General features: G+C 39.2%; 1 protein-coding gene across 10 annotated transcripts in view; it reads right to left on the bottom strand.

The window, feature by feature from the left end:
• Positions 1-16,902, bottom strand: part of ZDHHC14 (zDHHC palmitoyltransferase 14) — a 169,120-nt gene that overhangs the window by 110,490 nt on the left and 41,728 nt on the right. Inside the window, exon 1 of one of the 10 annotated variants that reach the window (XM_073337765.1) lies at positions 1,828-2,286. The exons of the other annotated variants lie outside the window; for them this stretch is intronic. The gene's annotated coding sequence lies outside the window, so the exon portion shown is untranslated. Of the gene's footprint in view, positions 1-1,827; positions 2,287-16,902 lie in introns of those variants that run through there. 10 annotated transcript variants of the gene reach the window in all.

Here is a 16,902-nt window from a genome sequence, read left to right as displayed (position 1 = left end):
TTACACCTAAGCAAAGTAAGTGCACAGTCTTGTGCAGAAAGTCTTCCTTCTGATTTGGTAGTGTTTTGTACCCACGCTACAGACACATCAGTAACTTCACAGGATACAAGTGCAGAATCAGGCCCTGCAACAGGCCCTCTTGGTGGTAAGGGAGAGGCTCACAAGAGGATCATCTTCTAACAAAGCGCCCTGTGGAATGAATGAATGGTGAACCAGAGGGATTACTACAGAGTGAAGAGTTCTACAAGAGGGGCTCAGTAACCCTACTCCCAATTATTTCTAGGTCACTAATTCCCATGACATTTTGTTTTCTGGAATTTTGCACATCAAAAGTCTATTACCTAAAACTTTCAAAACAACCTTTACTCAAAAATCCTGGGAAAACATCACTAACAGGGCCCATTACAATATAAAGGTATGTGCGTGAAGCCCCACTGAAATAAATGATATTTTGCACTCAATCTGTCCTGGGTATACTGCTACACACATGAGAAGCAATAAACATATTAAACTTGTCTTTTGAAGAGATAAGCTTTGAATCTAAATCACTTCCTGCAGCTGCTTCAATTAAAAAAAGAACTGAAGGATCTCATCCACATTGTACATTAGTAACTTTTTATTGTTAAAAATTAAGCACTAAGGGCTGTTTACTCTTTCCCAACTGCGATGTATCGAGCGGAGCAAAGAATAAAATGGGGCTTTACTCCCTTCCTCCTAAAAGGAGCAGAGTAAAAACAGTGACAACTCAGTCACATGCTCCCCTTTCCCCAGAGACTTAGAAAGCGTTTGCTGCAACTTCATACGGTTAGGCTCCACAGGTGTTGAGAAAGTTATGCCAGCCGCACTCAAGCCATGTTTTAATTGCCTCCTAGACAGACTACTGCAACTTCTCTACGTAGGGCCTAGCATAATCACCACAAGTAGAAGGTGCCGCTGGTGAAGTATGTTGCAGGCTGCCTCATTAATAACTAAGGCTGACATGAATGAATCATGTTACAGTACTGCCAGCCCTAACTATTAAAATAATCATGAGACCGGCTTAAACGTGAAATTAAAAAAAAAAATTGGGTCTTTAGTCGTCTTCTAGGTTTTGAGCCTTGTCTACATTTAAAAGCTTAACAGGTGTAACTATGGTGGTGAGTGGTGTATTTTAGGTGAATTTATGTTTCGGTTTTTAAAAACCAAAGTAGCACTAACTATGGTGGTGAGTGGTGTATTTTAGGTGAATTTATGTTTCGGTTTTTAAAAACCAAAGTAGCACTAGCACCTTTTTCTTTTAAATGGCAGCTTAGGTTCGGCTGTCAGCCACAAGACTCCAGGAGCGGAGGTTTTTAAGCAAACACCAAATACTGCAAGATGCACAACCCTAGAAGAGTTGACAACAGTGCAAAAATGAACTCCATGGCTTCTTGTTTATTTCAGGACTAGTTTCAGTGTCTTGATCCTAATTTACAAAGTTCTTATTAGTGTGGGACCTAGATAGCTCAGGACTCTCTTGGTTGGCATAGAGCCTGAAGATGACAAATTAACTTAACCACAAAATGGAATCTAACCTCGGGGAGTTGTGTTGTTGCCTAGGTTCCCCCCAAGCTACATCACCACCAGCTAACAATTCCAAAGGTATTACACTGCTTCTTAAGTATTAGGAGTGCTTTTAAATTCCAGGCTAGAGAGCAGAGCATCCTCAGAAGGATCCCCTCTACCCCCCAGAAAAGGAATTCCTTGCCATAGGAGGGCCAGATCATGTCCAAGCCTAACTTGGCTCATATAAAAAACATTAAACAAAAAACCCAACTCAACTTTTGATAAAGTCTTTCCCCATCTCACCTTCTTCAACCTCTAGTTCCTGGCAGCACGTTCTCCATGAGGTTCTCTTGACTTCGAAATTCACTCCCCACGTTGGTCTATAATTGGCCAAGTGTGTTGACTTATGGGCATGCTGCAAAGTTCACTTCCTTCAGGTTTGGGGAGGGCCAAAATGGCTGGAGAGATTTTAACAGTACATTTGAATTTTAATATTTTTGCTGACTGAACAGTGGTATGAATGTGTCCGGACAAAGAGGGAAAGAAAGGAAGAAAGTGCTCCTATTTTAGTTTTGCAATAATTTTTAGCTGTATTTTTTAATTAACACAAGGCCACTGAAAGCTCAGGATAGGAGTTCTCTGTATGCACATTTAAATCCAAATAAGCAAATATTTTTCAAGTTGTGTTAGCAGAAGGAAGTGACATTTCAGTTATTGGCTTTATCAAGATGTCTAATATTCTGATAATACAGCATGAACAGGAATGATCATCTTGAAAAAGGCTGCTGACTGAAATTATAATTGCCCCTACTAACAGACACTTGCTTATTCCAGTAATAATTGTTTGCACTATATACTATCTAAATTGCCCTATTCAAATAGAGGTCATACTCGCAAGCATTGTCTTGTGGACAAAACTATTCTGAGATATATCTATTACAGAAATTCAGTATTTCTTTATAATGGAAGAAAAAAGTTAAATCTTGAATGGAAAGTCTCCTTATTAATGGTTAAAAGTTTAGAATATCAAAAAAGAAGAAAACAATATGGCATCTATATAACTGTTTAATTTTCGCTCATGAACAGCATGTTCTGCAAACTGATGTAATTTAAGTAACTTCCCAGAGATTTACATAAGAGTGGTCAGTTTAAGTGATCTGTGCAGATCAGTTAAATATTTTGCCTGATATTTTACATACAGGACCTGAAGGGAAGGAAGGAACAAACAAGAAAAAGCAAATAAGAAATGCTTATTCAACCAACTCTTTACACAAACATTGTTTCAGCAAGAAAGGAATTTACATTAAAAACCGAGTGAGTTCAGTAAAATACTTTAAAAGCTGTTTCATATACAATTTTGGCTTCTAATATTTCATTATAATTCCCAGCCCTTACACAGTGGAGTTATTACTATAATTTTGTTCAGCAATTACCATAATACACAAAATATGGTGTAAACTGAATAATATTTTATGTAGTGATGAATAATGGAATATTACAGCTCTCTTTCCTAGAAAGTGTAATTTACTTCTTCAATTTAACAGTTCTCTAGTTTTGTCAACTAGAAAGTGTCACAAGAAGGTGAAACAAAGCAAGTAAAGCCGTTATCCTATTTATCTTTATTGTAACTTTAAACACTTTTAAAAAAACATTTTGAATTATGTAATCTGTTACTGTATGTATAGTTCCATTAAAAAAAAAATCGCACTAAAGAGACACTTTTCCTGTCACTATTTATATGGACATTTGCCAGCTGATTTTGCAAGAGGTATAATGTGATCTCTTCTACCCCTCAGGCAATCCTGTCATGGAAACCAAAGCAAAACTCTGTTACTGCACTGTTCCCAGAATATTTTCTCTGGAATTACAGCAAGAGATTCTTGGTATGTGACTTTTCAATATCACTCAGGTTCTGGTGTCCTCTTAATATAAGATGGGGAAATAACTCTCCTAATATGCTCTCAGACCCATAAATACACTTCAATTCTTGCCTGAAATTCAGAAGTTTCTTAAAACAGGAAACTGATAACATATGCACAAAACTATAAAGGGAAGTCTCATGTACACATACTCCCACACACTGCTACCACCACCATGGAAGCCAACGTAAACCTGGACCACAAGAACATACCAACCACAAACTAGAAAGATCACTATCTGACAGATTTGTACCAAAAGAAGAAAAGGATAGCATTACAGAACGTAAATCATATCATATCCTATTGCCAGCGACTCCCAAACTTCATGCGATGGAGCATCCCTTAAAATGGATTAGAGGATGTGTATCCTACCCAATCACATTCCCTTATGTGATATCCCAGCACAACTGCTGCCATTTTTTGGTACATTCTTTTTCCCCTGTTCTTACCTGCCTGTAGCATCTACTCCCTGGAAATGGAAAGCAGGCTTTTTCCAAGGACCCACTTGCTGCGTTCTCCAGAGCAACAGGAACACATCTGAACAGGGGAGAAATTTTCCGAACTATGAAACTTCCTGCAATCTCCACTTTTCTCTTCTGCTTGTGCTCTGGTTGGCCAACTCTGTCCTGCCACACACCCTTTTCTTGAAAAGCCTGCCTCCTTCAGGTTTGGGAAACAATATACTATCTTCACAGACACAAGCTACACCATACAAAGATTACAAACGTAGCATTTTTACTTGAAATGTATCCCAACGTGAAGCCCAAGACCGTCAAAGATTCAGCTCTCCACTATTAACAGCTTTTCTATACATAAAAATGTCACTACTTGAGAGTCTGATATCCTAGAGCCTTGCAGGGTTAGAAGTGTGAGGTTTATCCCACTGGCAAGGCGAAGGCCCAAGCATCTCAGCAGGAGCCAGCTCCTGCTCCTAACATTAGAAGGTTTCAAGATAAAAAAAATTTAGCCAAAATTTGAGAGATAAAACAATTGTTCATCTTTGGAAGTGATTCACATTTCTCTCCTTCTGAGGCATATACAGTTGACCTCATGGTAATTATGTACCTGGGCTTTGCAGGCGGAAAACCATAAGTTACCTAAATAAAACATTTAACTCTCTAAAACATCTCAAAATAATTTTTATGTAATATATATTCTGTACTTGTCACATGGTAGTGTGGCATTATGGTTTTATTAATACTGGTCCAGGTGGATCTGCATAAAATGCACTTGTGGCTTCATCACTCATGGCAAAAGTAAAAAGGCCATCCTAAACTTTTACCAAACTACACCATGTATTCCACGGTTTACACATACACATTTATATGTATGCATTTTTTGAGCCACAGGGAGAGGGGAGGGAAGTGTATGAGAGGGGGATGTATGAAAATGGATACATTAACCCAGTCCGGGAGAATAAAGGACTATAGCCACAAAATGGGGTTCAGTATATGTAGCAGCAGCACAGCTTCCCATTGCACTACACCACTATGCCTTAACCCTTACCTAGAGGGAAAGGATTTGAAATACGTAAAAACTTGACTCTGAAATTCAGATGTATTTTTTTCAGTACTCTGCCTTCTCTGATAAAACAGAGCAGAGGGTAAGAATGGATGGATTAAATCATGAAAGAACCCCAACAAACAAAACAGCTGCACGTCGAATTTTTGGACTACCACACTTGACATTGTGAACTTAAAGATTATGTACACCATTCCCTACAAGAGTAATTCTGTTGCCCTCTGACATATTACAACAAAGATTCATTTTGTGTATCCATTACATAATGCTGTATGACAGTTTCTGACTAGCACTTAGAAGATCAAAACATTGAAGGGTTCACTGGCACTGAAAGCCCACCAATTGATTCAGAATTTAATTCCGAATAGTTTGCTAATCAAAATCCAAAAGCAGTACCAAATATGTACTTGAACTTCTTTTTTGATAAAGTGAATAGTGAGAAGTTACACTTGGTGTTCTGATGAAGTTATCTTTAAGGTAGTGAACTAAATTATCGTCATTCTGTTGCTGTGATTGTTTCCATTTTCCGCATGTTAGACTTTGTTTTGTGACAGTCACTTCCATACTATCTTGATGGTCGATGCTATTTTGTAACCACCAGGCAGAAGGTTCTAACAAGATTTGGCTGGCAGGACCAAAAAAAAAAAAAAAAATAAAAAATTGAAGACATCAAAATGTACACACAGAAGGCATGGCATGGCCCTCAACTGTATTCTACAATCTTGATACAGATTCAACATTTCACATTTTGTATATTAAATAGCTCTTAATCCTTTATCCCTGAAGTCCAAAAATTGCCTAAACATTGCATTTTATTGTGTGTTGTAAATAAAGTTCCACCCCACCCCCATGAGCTAAACAGTTTACTATCAACTTGTTTAATATTGAAGAATCTGTGGGGGAAAAAAATTAACAGTGGCCAGGCTTGTAAAAGGGGCAGCTGGCAAGTTTATGTATTTAGAAAACAAAAAACCCCACAGAAATAACAAGGTAGATGGCAACCATTACAGTACAAAGTTGTCAGGGTATTGTTGCATTCCTTTCCCCAATCCTTCAACTGTTTGTCTGACCTCCCCATTCAACTTCCTGTGCGTGCACGAAAGGTTGCTGGAATGCATAGACATCAGGCCTTTTGTTAGTGTCTAAAACCTGAGATGTGGGTTCTCAGCAACTGTTGGAATCAGGCCCCTTAGACTAACGAGGGTGAGAAAACCTGGATTTGTGCTGGAAATGGCCCAACTTGATTATCATACACATTGTAAGGAGAGTGATCACTTTAGATAAGCTATTACCAGCAGGAGAGTGGGATGGGAGGAGGTAGTGTTTCATGGTCTCTGTGTATATAATGTCTTCTGCAGTTTCCACAGTATGCATCCGATGAAGTGAGCTGTAGCTCACGAAAGCTTATGCTCAAATAAATTGGTTAGTCTCTAAGGTGCCACAAGTACTCCTTTTCTTTCTGCGAATACAGACTAACACGGCTGTTACTCTGAAACCTTTTAAATTATACTGTCACTTGGCAGCCATTATATTTATGCAGCACCTAGTGCAATAGGGTTCTGGTCCATGATGAGAATCCCTAAATGCTATAATAATATTGAAACATTTATATTGGGTCCAGAGTTTTTAATCCACAACCTCATAATGTAAACAACTGTTCAGCAAGAACATGCACAAAAATCTATTCAGGGTTAAAAAAAAATCAAAGATTTTACAAGTTCATCTTCCCTCCAAATACCAACCAACCACCCACTACTACAACCACTCCAGTAGTTTAATCCCACAACGTGACCTCTCAAAATGTCTATAACCTAGCTGGAATATTACAGAAACACACGACAGCGGTCACTATTACATGGCACCTGTAACTGAAAAAATTGTGCTCCCTCTACTGGCTCTGAAGCAAGTTTGCTAATGAACACCACTCTCTAACCTGTGCTGTCATCCCCAATGTTGGCACACAAAGGAGGAAATGAACAGAAAAGCTATCTTAATTGAAGCTCTATAAAAACAGAAATAAAGACGGTCAGTGTTTAAACAGAGGCAAAAAAGAAAGTTGTTCTCAGGAGAGTGTAAGAGTGACCCATGAACAATGGCAAGTAAAATAAATACTTTAAGATGCAACTTGATACTGTTTTTATAAGTAAAATTCAGATAAAAACTTAAGGGCTCAGTTCTTTTCTCTACCAGTCTGCCTACACTGTCGTTTATCTTAGAAAATCAGGCACTTCACTTGCTGACTTGACAAGAACCCCCTAGGTACCCATCAGGTACTGCAGAGCAAGACTAAAGCCTGAAGTCTATAAAAACACAAAACTGATAAAGCTGGACTTACTACCTAGAGCAAAACTGTAGATAGAAGGATGAGAAGTACCACCCTTACTGGAGAAAGCACAACATAAATAAAACGCAAATATAGCGCCAAGCAATAGAGAAACACATCCATCTTTATGGGGGGGGGGGAGAAATGAGAGAAAGAACGTCTCCACCAGTTGGTAGGAAAATAGTTATCAGAATATGACTGGTATGGGAATTTGTTTTAACAGGAAAAAAAATATAGAAAAATATTCCTTAAAAAGTAATGGCTAATGTACTGTCCTGTGCAATCTGCATTAGTGGTCACTTACATTTTGTACTTGACCATTTGGTTAACTACTACTACATCATTTTCCAAATCTAGAGATAGTCAACCTTCTCTAGTCTGCACTTATGCCTTGTATCTCAGCCAACTCTCCCTAGTGGCTCCGAAGTTGTGCCAACATGCCCACTTCCTCAGCCTTCCTATGGTTAGGAAAGAATCCCTTGCGATCTTTGAAGAGGGTTATTGCACAAACCTCTGACTTCTAAACTGTTTCTATAACACACAATATTTAATTCCGCTTTTTGACTGCTTTGATGAACAGCGAACTTTAGTTTTGACTCAAGTCCTTCCATTGTATATGTGAAATAGTTTATTTCATAGCTTCATGTGAGTAAATTCCAGAAAGGCATACTGGGAGGATCCCTTCAGAAAGATTTTAAAAAAATAGATTCCAAGGTCAGAAGGGATCACTATGATCTAGTCTGAACTTCTGTATAACACAGGCCACACAAATCCCCCAAAATAATTCCATTTGAAATAGAGCCTATCTTTTAAAAATACATCAAAAGCTGATTTTCAAATGGTCAGCAGATGGCAAACACACCCATGATCTTTGGTAAACTGTTCTAATAGTTAATTACCTTCACTGTTAAAAATTTATACCTTTTTTCCCAGTCTGAGTTTGTCTAGCTTCAACTTCCAACCACTGGATCTTTTTACACCTCTGTCTGATAGAATGAAGAGCCCACTATCAAGTATTTGTTCCCCATGTAGGTAGTTTATCAATCAAGCTTGTTATCTCAATAACAACAACAAAAAAGATATCAAGGTAGTTTGACCAGACCTGTTTTCCATCAACCCATGTTGATTGGCATGATATTATCTTCCTTCGATTCTTTATTAATGGAGTCCCATATCAACTGCTCCATTATTTTGCCCATAAACAGCGTCAGACTGACAGAACTATAATTACCTGGATCATCCTCTTTACACTTTTCAAATATTGTGTTATAGTAACAGGTTAGAGGTCAGAGTACTGTGTGTAATAATCCTCTCTACAGATTGCAAGGGATTCTTTCCTAACCATAGAAAGGCTGAGGAAGGGGGCTTGTCGCTGGTAAGGACTGGCTGAGCTACAAGGAGTTAACACAGACTAGAGAGGGTTGACTGTCTTTTTAAAAATATTGGTGGAACATTAGCTTTCTTCCAGTCTTCTGGAACTTTCACAGGGTTCCAAAATTCATTGAAAATCAACAGTAACAGTCCAGCAGGCAACTCAGCCAGTTTTTTTAAAACTCTTGGATGCAAGTTAGCTGGATCTGATTATTTTAAAATGTGATTTTTTTCTTTAGGAAGGATTTAAATTTGGAGGTGCAGGCTTAAAATAAAAAGGGCAGAGTGGCCCAGTAGATTGGACTGTGACTCAGGAGATGTGGGGTTCTATCCCTCACTCTACCAGTGATTTGTGTGTGACCCTGGTGAAACCACTTCACCCCTATGTGTCTGTTTGCACCCCCTACCCTTTGTCTGTTAGATATTTAGAGTACAAACTCTTCTAGGCAGCAAATAGAACTGTTAGCATGCATAGTACGGTTTTTGGCACAATCAATCAACCCCCAATTATGATCATTTGTATTACCATAGTGCCAAGGAGCCCTACTCATAAACCAGGACCCACTGTGCTGTACAAACACAGAATGAATCAGTTGGGATCTTTAGATACTGCTGTAACAAATTATAAGTAACTAGATACATAGCAGTAGAGGAAAGCTCCAAGTCAAGGCTTTCACAATATAATAGAAAAAATAAAAGCCTCGAGGACTTAAAATAACATTGTATTTCACTCCGGTAATCATCAGACTTCACATACAAATAAATATGGTTACAAAAAATAAAAGTGTAAGAAAGAATACATGAAACTAGAAATCACTAGGCATCTCTTTTTAGGCATTTCTCCCCCAACCCTTAAAAGTCTCAGTCAGGTTTTCTGAAATGGTATTGAGTCAGGTTTGCACAAGCACTTAGATAGCTTTCAATAGCCATTAATGGAAACCTTATGCTGAGAAACATTTTGAGCAACAGTTTGATTTCCATGTGTACACAGGGCTTATCAAACATTTTAGCCAACATCTGAGGAAATTAACTTTCAAATTCAGATAAAATAGCCTTTTACGAGAGTTATTAAAAATGGGAATGAAAATGAAAGACACTCTGAAGTGTTCAAGTTCTGTAATAAACAGGTTTCAGAGTAGCAGCTGTGTTAGTCTGTATTCGCAAAAAGAAAAGGAGTACTTGTGGCACCTTAGAGACTAACACATTTATTTGAGCATAAGCTTTCGTGAGCTACAGCCCACTCCATCGGATGCATTCCACAAAGCTTGTGCTCAAATAAATGTGTTAGTCTCTAAGGTGCCACAAGTACTCCTTTTCTTTTTGTAATAAACAAGTCATTTCAATGGCAGTTTCATGAAGACTAACTAGTTTTATCAGTGAGCAACTATAGGATCCATGGCTCAAAGAAATCATAGTAGTCAAGCATAACATTTGTCTATACAGAAAGATTTACTGAGTATTTGCACAAAGAAAAGTAGCAGTGTTCTAAAGAGAGAGAGGTGCAATTAAAGAAAAAGTAGTAACAGGATTTATATTTTTTTTTCATGTATCAATATTGTTTGTATTTCAGTGCATCTTGCTGTCACCAAAAGAAAACAAAACACACACAAATCTGCTGCCCATACTAAATATTTAAGCATTCTTTTCCACACAATATGTTAGCAGCACTGTGCCAGCCTAACTGTAATCTTTTGTAAATCTATGCATAAAAAACAATCAGGTTTGGTCTCCTGAGATTTAGGAAGACAGAAGGTGGAATTCACCCCCACCCCCTTCATGTCAGATCATGACAATCCACTGGGCCAATTCAGGAGTGGCCTTGATGGATCCTGAGGAAGTACTATCCTACTGGAGCACAAGGCTGGTGACAGAAGCAACATCTCAAGGATTTTGGGTGTGAATCAAAGTGGAGAGATAATCAAGCCGCCAATAGTAACATGCAGGATTTTCCATCATACAAGGCAATCCTCAGAAATCTTTATTATGAGCAATTCCACAGTTAAAGTTGCTAGACACTCTCCAATATAATGGAATTTTGGCCATCCTCTAACTTTCTGAAAGGCTCATTTACAACTGGAATTTCTTAAATAGGTGTGGTCTCTTGTCTGCAATATGTTTTTAATTTGATGCTAAGTGAGCAAAGCATTTTGAGGTTATGAAGGCTTGTGAAAAACACAAACCTAGATCTTTTGGGAGGAGTTTGTTTTCCTTTTTTGTTTGAGGGGAAGACGGGGGATTCCTTCTTTTTAAAGTCTCAACTTTTTAATAACATCCTTAACAACTGGTTGATTATTATCCTTTGGCAATATCTGCAACCACCCTCAATTAAAGATTTGACGAAGGAACTACAAGCCATGCCTGAGATGGGAAAACCCACCTATAGGTTTAGAGGAAAGAGCAAAGGTGTTCATTTAATCTGGGGCTTGTTACTGAATTAACTAAGGCTTTGACTGTGCAACAGAATCCATCCAGAAAATCTTATGTCACACAGAATAAAGAAATAATCACTTGGAGAATTCTAACCTAATATTGAACCTGCAAATGCAAAATTATCTAATCAGAAAAGATTTTAAAAAGGCAGAAGTTACCAAATCACAAGCATATAAATTATATAGCAATATTAGTGTGCATTACGCTTCAGACAACTCAGATAAAGGGGTAAAAATACTTTAAAAGCACCTACATGACTTAGGAGCCTAGGTCCCAAGTCACTTAGGTTCTTTTGAAAATTCTACTTGTAGTCTCCACCTAGAATTTCACAGCCTAAAAGAAATTTCTATAAGTTGTAATTTTCCTTCTTCTCTTCCGGCCCAGTACGTTAATATTACAAAAGCAGTTCAGCCAGCTTCTATAAACACACCTACGTCTCCAACTGGCCAGAGTTCTTTCTGAAGACTAACTTATAGTGAAAAAGGGAGATATTCAGAATTAGAGTAGCTCAAAAGCCAAGCAGTCAAAACTGAAATCCTTATGTCCAGTTCATCTTTTAAAAACATGGATTATTGAATGTTGACCTGGGTCACCAACAGATATCTGAACTAGATTTTCAAACCCAATTCTCTTTACTTTTCTGTTCTTTATACTGTTATTGATCTTATGTAACAGTAGTCTCTGACTCCAAGATAATGAAAAAGCACATCCGTGCTACAAAGGAATCTTGCATTTTTCTCCTACATCAAACAACATCCACTGCTAGAAGTTTTTGTTCATTAGAAGTTGAAAAATTCTTGGATAGTATAACGCTTTAGCTAGTGCTCCCAGTCATTAGAAACTATTTCCCACCCACTGTATAACAAGCCCTGACTATTAATTAGGGTTGCCAGGCATCCAGATTTCAACCAGAAAGCCCAGTTGAAAAGGGACCCTGGCGACTGACCCCAGCATCGCTGACCAAACCATTAAAAGACTGGTTGGCCACCACAGTGGGGCGGGCAGGGTGCCTGCCCGACTCCACGTGGCTCCTGGCGTGTCCCTCTGGTTCCTAGGAACAGGGCGGTCATGGGGGCTCCACGTGTTGACCTCTACTCCGAGCACCAGCACCGCAACTCCCATTGGCCGGGATCCGCAGCCAACAGGAGCTGTGGGGTAGTGTCAGCAGGCAGCGGCAGCGCACAGAGCCCCCTGGCCGTGTGCCTCCACCTAGGAGCTGGGGAACCGTATCAGCCACTTTCCGGGAAATGCCTGAGGTAAGCACTGCCCAACCCCCCCCCCACCGCACCTGATCCCCCTGGCTCAGCTTTGAGTCCCCTCCTGCACCCCAACTCCCTCCCGCTCCTCAACCCCCTGCTCCAGCTTGGAACCTCTTCCAGCACTCCAACCCCTGCCCCAGTCCTGAGCCTCCCTCCTGCACACCAAACCATTCATCCCTGGCTCTACTCCAGAGCCTGCACCTCTAGCCAGAGCCCTCATCCCCTCCTGCACCCCAACCCCTTGACCCAGCCCGGTGAAAATGAGCAAGTGAGCGAGCGTTGGGGACAGCGAGTGACAGAGGGAAGGGGGATGGAGTGAGCAGGGACAGGGCCTCGGAGAAGGAGCAGGGAAGGAGTGGGGCAAGAGTGTTCTGTTATCTGCAAATAGAAAGTCGGCAACCCTTCTCTTAATACATATCATACTTTCTGTATATGATAGCTAGCATCACTTCTACCTGAAGTAAATTATGGACTTAGACTCCATGACCTAAAACTTTAATGCAAAGCCAAACTATTTTGAACTTCTTTTAAACCCTGAACATTGGCATTAAATGGTTTTCTTCAAGATAGAAGCAAGTCACCATATGTAAACTAACCACCCAGAAAGCTTCTTCAATCTAGTCAGGTTGATATCCATAATTAGAATTACCTAAATTACTGCACAAACGCCTTTCAGATTTTTTTAAAAATTAGTCACTGAAGGAATTACAAGATTTTGGAATTCTAATTTTACTTTGACATTTTGGACTTGGATCTCTATTCTGTAGTAGAAAAAATTTAACATAACCAATCTAGAATCTTGAACAACAAATATCCGTGCAAGCAAGGTATTTTATTGATCTTATCAGTGTGTTGATGATTTCTTATCTGAATGTTCAATTCAAAAATTAGGGATAAATGAGGCTGCATAGGTAAAGTTTTGGGAAGTCTGTAGACAAGTTATTTTTTATGTTGTGATAGTGCCCATTCAGGTCTTACTGTGCCCTTTCTTGCCACAGTACTAGAAAATAAGTTTAACAGCAGCATGGGCTAGCTATGAAGTTCCTGAAAGGGTACAATAGAAACTCAGGAGGACATGGAATTAATCATAGGTCTCAGCCTGCAAGTTGAACCTTCATCAGTGCAACCTCTAAGGTGCCACAGAGCTGCCATTCCACCTTCTGCACAGGAAGAGGTTAACTGTGCAATAGCAGTGAGGAATGGGCGACGAAGCTTGCATCTCAACATGCTGTGGAGTTTACTGGCTATCCAAATTGAGAAACCTCTGTAGAAACTGATTGTTGGGTGGTGCTCTCCACTTTATAGTCTTCTCCACAGTTCAGTTTTAACGGTCCAAGTCCTAAGTAGGAACTCAATCACCAACGTCTAAGTGCCTTGGATGTTACTTTTTGCTTCTGAGGGTGTCAGACATGGAATTGGGTTTGACTGTGACTGGTAGCCACTAAGATTGTTGCCCACTGTATGTGAGTACAGGACCCCTAGGAATGGTGATGCCTCTGGTGCAAGCTCTAGCTATAAAACTACAAACAGGAGGACCCTGACTATATCAACCTGAAACAAATCTAACTTCCTCCTCTTTCCTTCTGGCTAGTTTACAGTTGTCTTAGCTTGCATTTGAGAAACTATTGGATTCTTCTAGAAGGGCAGCCTCCAGCCAGCAAGGGAGCTGATCCATCTGCTGGAGAGAGAAACAACTAAGGAGGCTGAGTGAGTGAGGCCCCTTAGATATAGACGGATGTCATAATTCAAGAGTTCAAGTGATCTGTCTCTGGCAGGGAATGGAAAGTAGTAGAATTTTTTTTTTAAAGAAAGCATTGGGAATGCAGTGTTGAATGTTTCACTTTCTTTCCTTTGAGCATCTTCAATAAAAGCAAATCTTGAGTGACAGAAAAATACATTTCCCTATCTTCCCTTCAGCTCCTTTTGACTAGGCAATCATTGCTAAAGTCCTGAACGGGGAAAAGATACAAAAGCAGTATTGTGAATTATGAATATCCTACAAAACTGTATGTCCTTGCCTAGCCTCAAGCTGCAAATAATAAAAAAAAAAAAGTTCCATGAACAAATGCAAACACTGAAGTCATAGAATGGCCTTTGTTGCTGAGCTTCTATTTTTTCCCTAGCAATCCTGTTAATTTTCTGCATTCCACCATTGGAATTTTATTAAATGACGTGGTATTCAGTAAACTCGGTCACCAATAAAAAAGTGGCCAACAGTGAATGTCTTGCCTGTAGTGACAAAGTGTGTAAAAACATACTTCATAAAAACAAATTTAAATATTCCACATAATGCCTCAGTTTACTAAAACAAAGCATTTACAAAATCTCATTTATTTTTCTTTTTTGCATCCCTGTATGGACAATGGAATTGTACTGGTCAATTACGACTTTAGACTAAAAACCAAGTTGCACAAGTTTAACTAAAGGTCTGATTTTAAACCCAATTAAATGATCCAAACCCCCATGTGGATAATATTAATCAGATTTAAATCTGTTTTCAACACTAAGTTGATATTTTAGTGACTTCGGTAAAATTTCCAGAAGCAGAGAACTGAGACTTAGGCTCCTAAGGGTATGTCCACACTGAAAACACCACCACGAGTCTCAGAGCATGAGTCAGCTGACAAGCTCAGGCTTTGGGGCTAAAAATAGCAATGTAGATATTCCTGCTGGAATATCCTGTTCAGATTCTGAGACCCATGCCCCCCGGCCAGGTTTAGAATCAAAGCTCCAACAGGAATGTCTACACTGCTATTTTAAGCCCTGTAGTGCAAGCCTGAGTCAGCTGATTGGGTCTGAGACTTGCTGATGCAGGGTTTGTTTTTCACACTGTAGACGTACCTTAAGTGCCCAAGTGACTTTTGAAAATGGGAGTCAGGTTCCTAAATCTCTTTGGCACTTTTGAAAATTTTACCCCAGAGCTAAATTGTTAGAAACCAAGTTCCAGTTTTACATCTAATTAAGACTGCCCACACCAGGCTTTGCACTGGCTTAACTAAATTGCTTTTTAAGATACTTTAAAGTTAAACTGGTACAGCTTTGAATATAAACACCTGTGTTTCCAGAATTTCACTTTCCACTTCCTGTGCACTAGCACATTACTATAGTGTTTGTGTTGCAAATGTAGCAGAGTAATATGTGTTTCTTTTAAACAGTTTGTACCAATTTTTAAAAACTACAGAAACATTTATAGGATTCTGAATTTACAGGCAAGGGGCTGACCCTCATGTTAAGTATGATCAGCTTCACAGAAATAAGATATTCCAGAGAAAGGATGGAAAGGATGAACAGAGACAACACTTGGTGAAGTCCAATTTTTTGTTCAACTGCAGAAGACCAGAGGATAAAAAGGTGGTGGTACTCTTTCATTAAGACAAACTGGGATTAGAGAGGAACGATAGGACAGCAGCTCCAGAAAACATCATAGAACAGAGGGGAAGAAAACATCTGTGGCATTTGGTACGTATTTTCAGAGCTGACTGAGAGGTAGCTATGGAATGGTGATATATATACAGAGTTCTAATGATGGATCCGGTAAAAAAGTGCTGGAGAGAGTTAGAGACAGATGTCTTTGCTATATTACAAGTTTCCAGGTTCTGCATGGTATTTCTTCTATCTGACATGCTATGTTCATTGTGTCATCATTCTCTCATATCCTATAATTTGTTTCTGTTTCTTCTTTGGTTAGGTTCCTTTCTGAGCTCTTACAACATAAAAACAACAAAAACTAGCTCTTATACAGCATTTTTTTAACTATAGACCTGAAAGTGCTTTGCAAAGGACGTAAATACAAGGTTTAAAACAGGGTTTAAAAGAGAACTGGATAAATTCATGGCAGTTTAGTCCATTAATGGCTATTACCCAGGATGGGTAAGGAATGGTGTTCCTAGCCTTTGTTTGTCAGATGGTGGAGATGGATGGCAAGAGAGAGATCACTTGATCATTACCTGGTTCACTCCCTCTGGGGCACCTGGCATTGACCACTGTCAGTAGACAGGAAACTAGGCTAGATGGACCTTTGGTCTGACCCAGTATGGCCATTCTTATGTTCTTAAATATTATCCCCATTTTCCAGATGTGGAAACCAAGACACAGGGAGGGAAGTGAGTTTCCCAAAGTCACCCAGCCGGAAAGTGGCACAGGTTTCCCTAAGTCCAGTACTCTATCCTCAAGGCCACACTGCCTCCCTAGAAATAAATGTAGACTATGTTATGGCATTATGTGTATGGCTTCATATTACAGATGTATTCTTTTTTCCAATTTAATTGCAATTGTTAATGCATTTTTTCTTCTTACAAGAAAAAAGTGTCATTTACTTATGCATCTTTCTGCAAGTGGTTAGGATTGATTCAAGATTTAATGTCACCACTGAGGGAAGACACTGATTACTTTGGGAAGCAAAAGTAGCAGACTGGAGTCAGGCAGGTGGACTGCAGGATAGGAAAGAAGAAAATCCTATATGATCAGCACTAGAAATAACAACTATTTGATGAGTGTATCTGATTCTGGTGATTTAGGGCAATATTTTCAAAAGCACCAAAGTGATTTAGAAGAC

This window comes from Lepidochelys kempii, chromosome 3 (genome assembly GCF_965140265.1).
Source record: "Lepidochelys kempii isolate rLepKem1 chromosome 3, rLepKem1.hap2, whole genome shotgun sequence".
Taxonomy (NCBI): domain Eukaryota; kingdom Metazoa; phylum Chordata; order Testudines; family Cheloniidae; genus Lepidochelys; species Lepidochelys kempii.
This window is presented reverse-complemented; position numbering and strand designations above follow the sequence as displayed.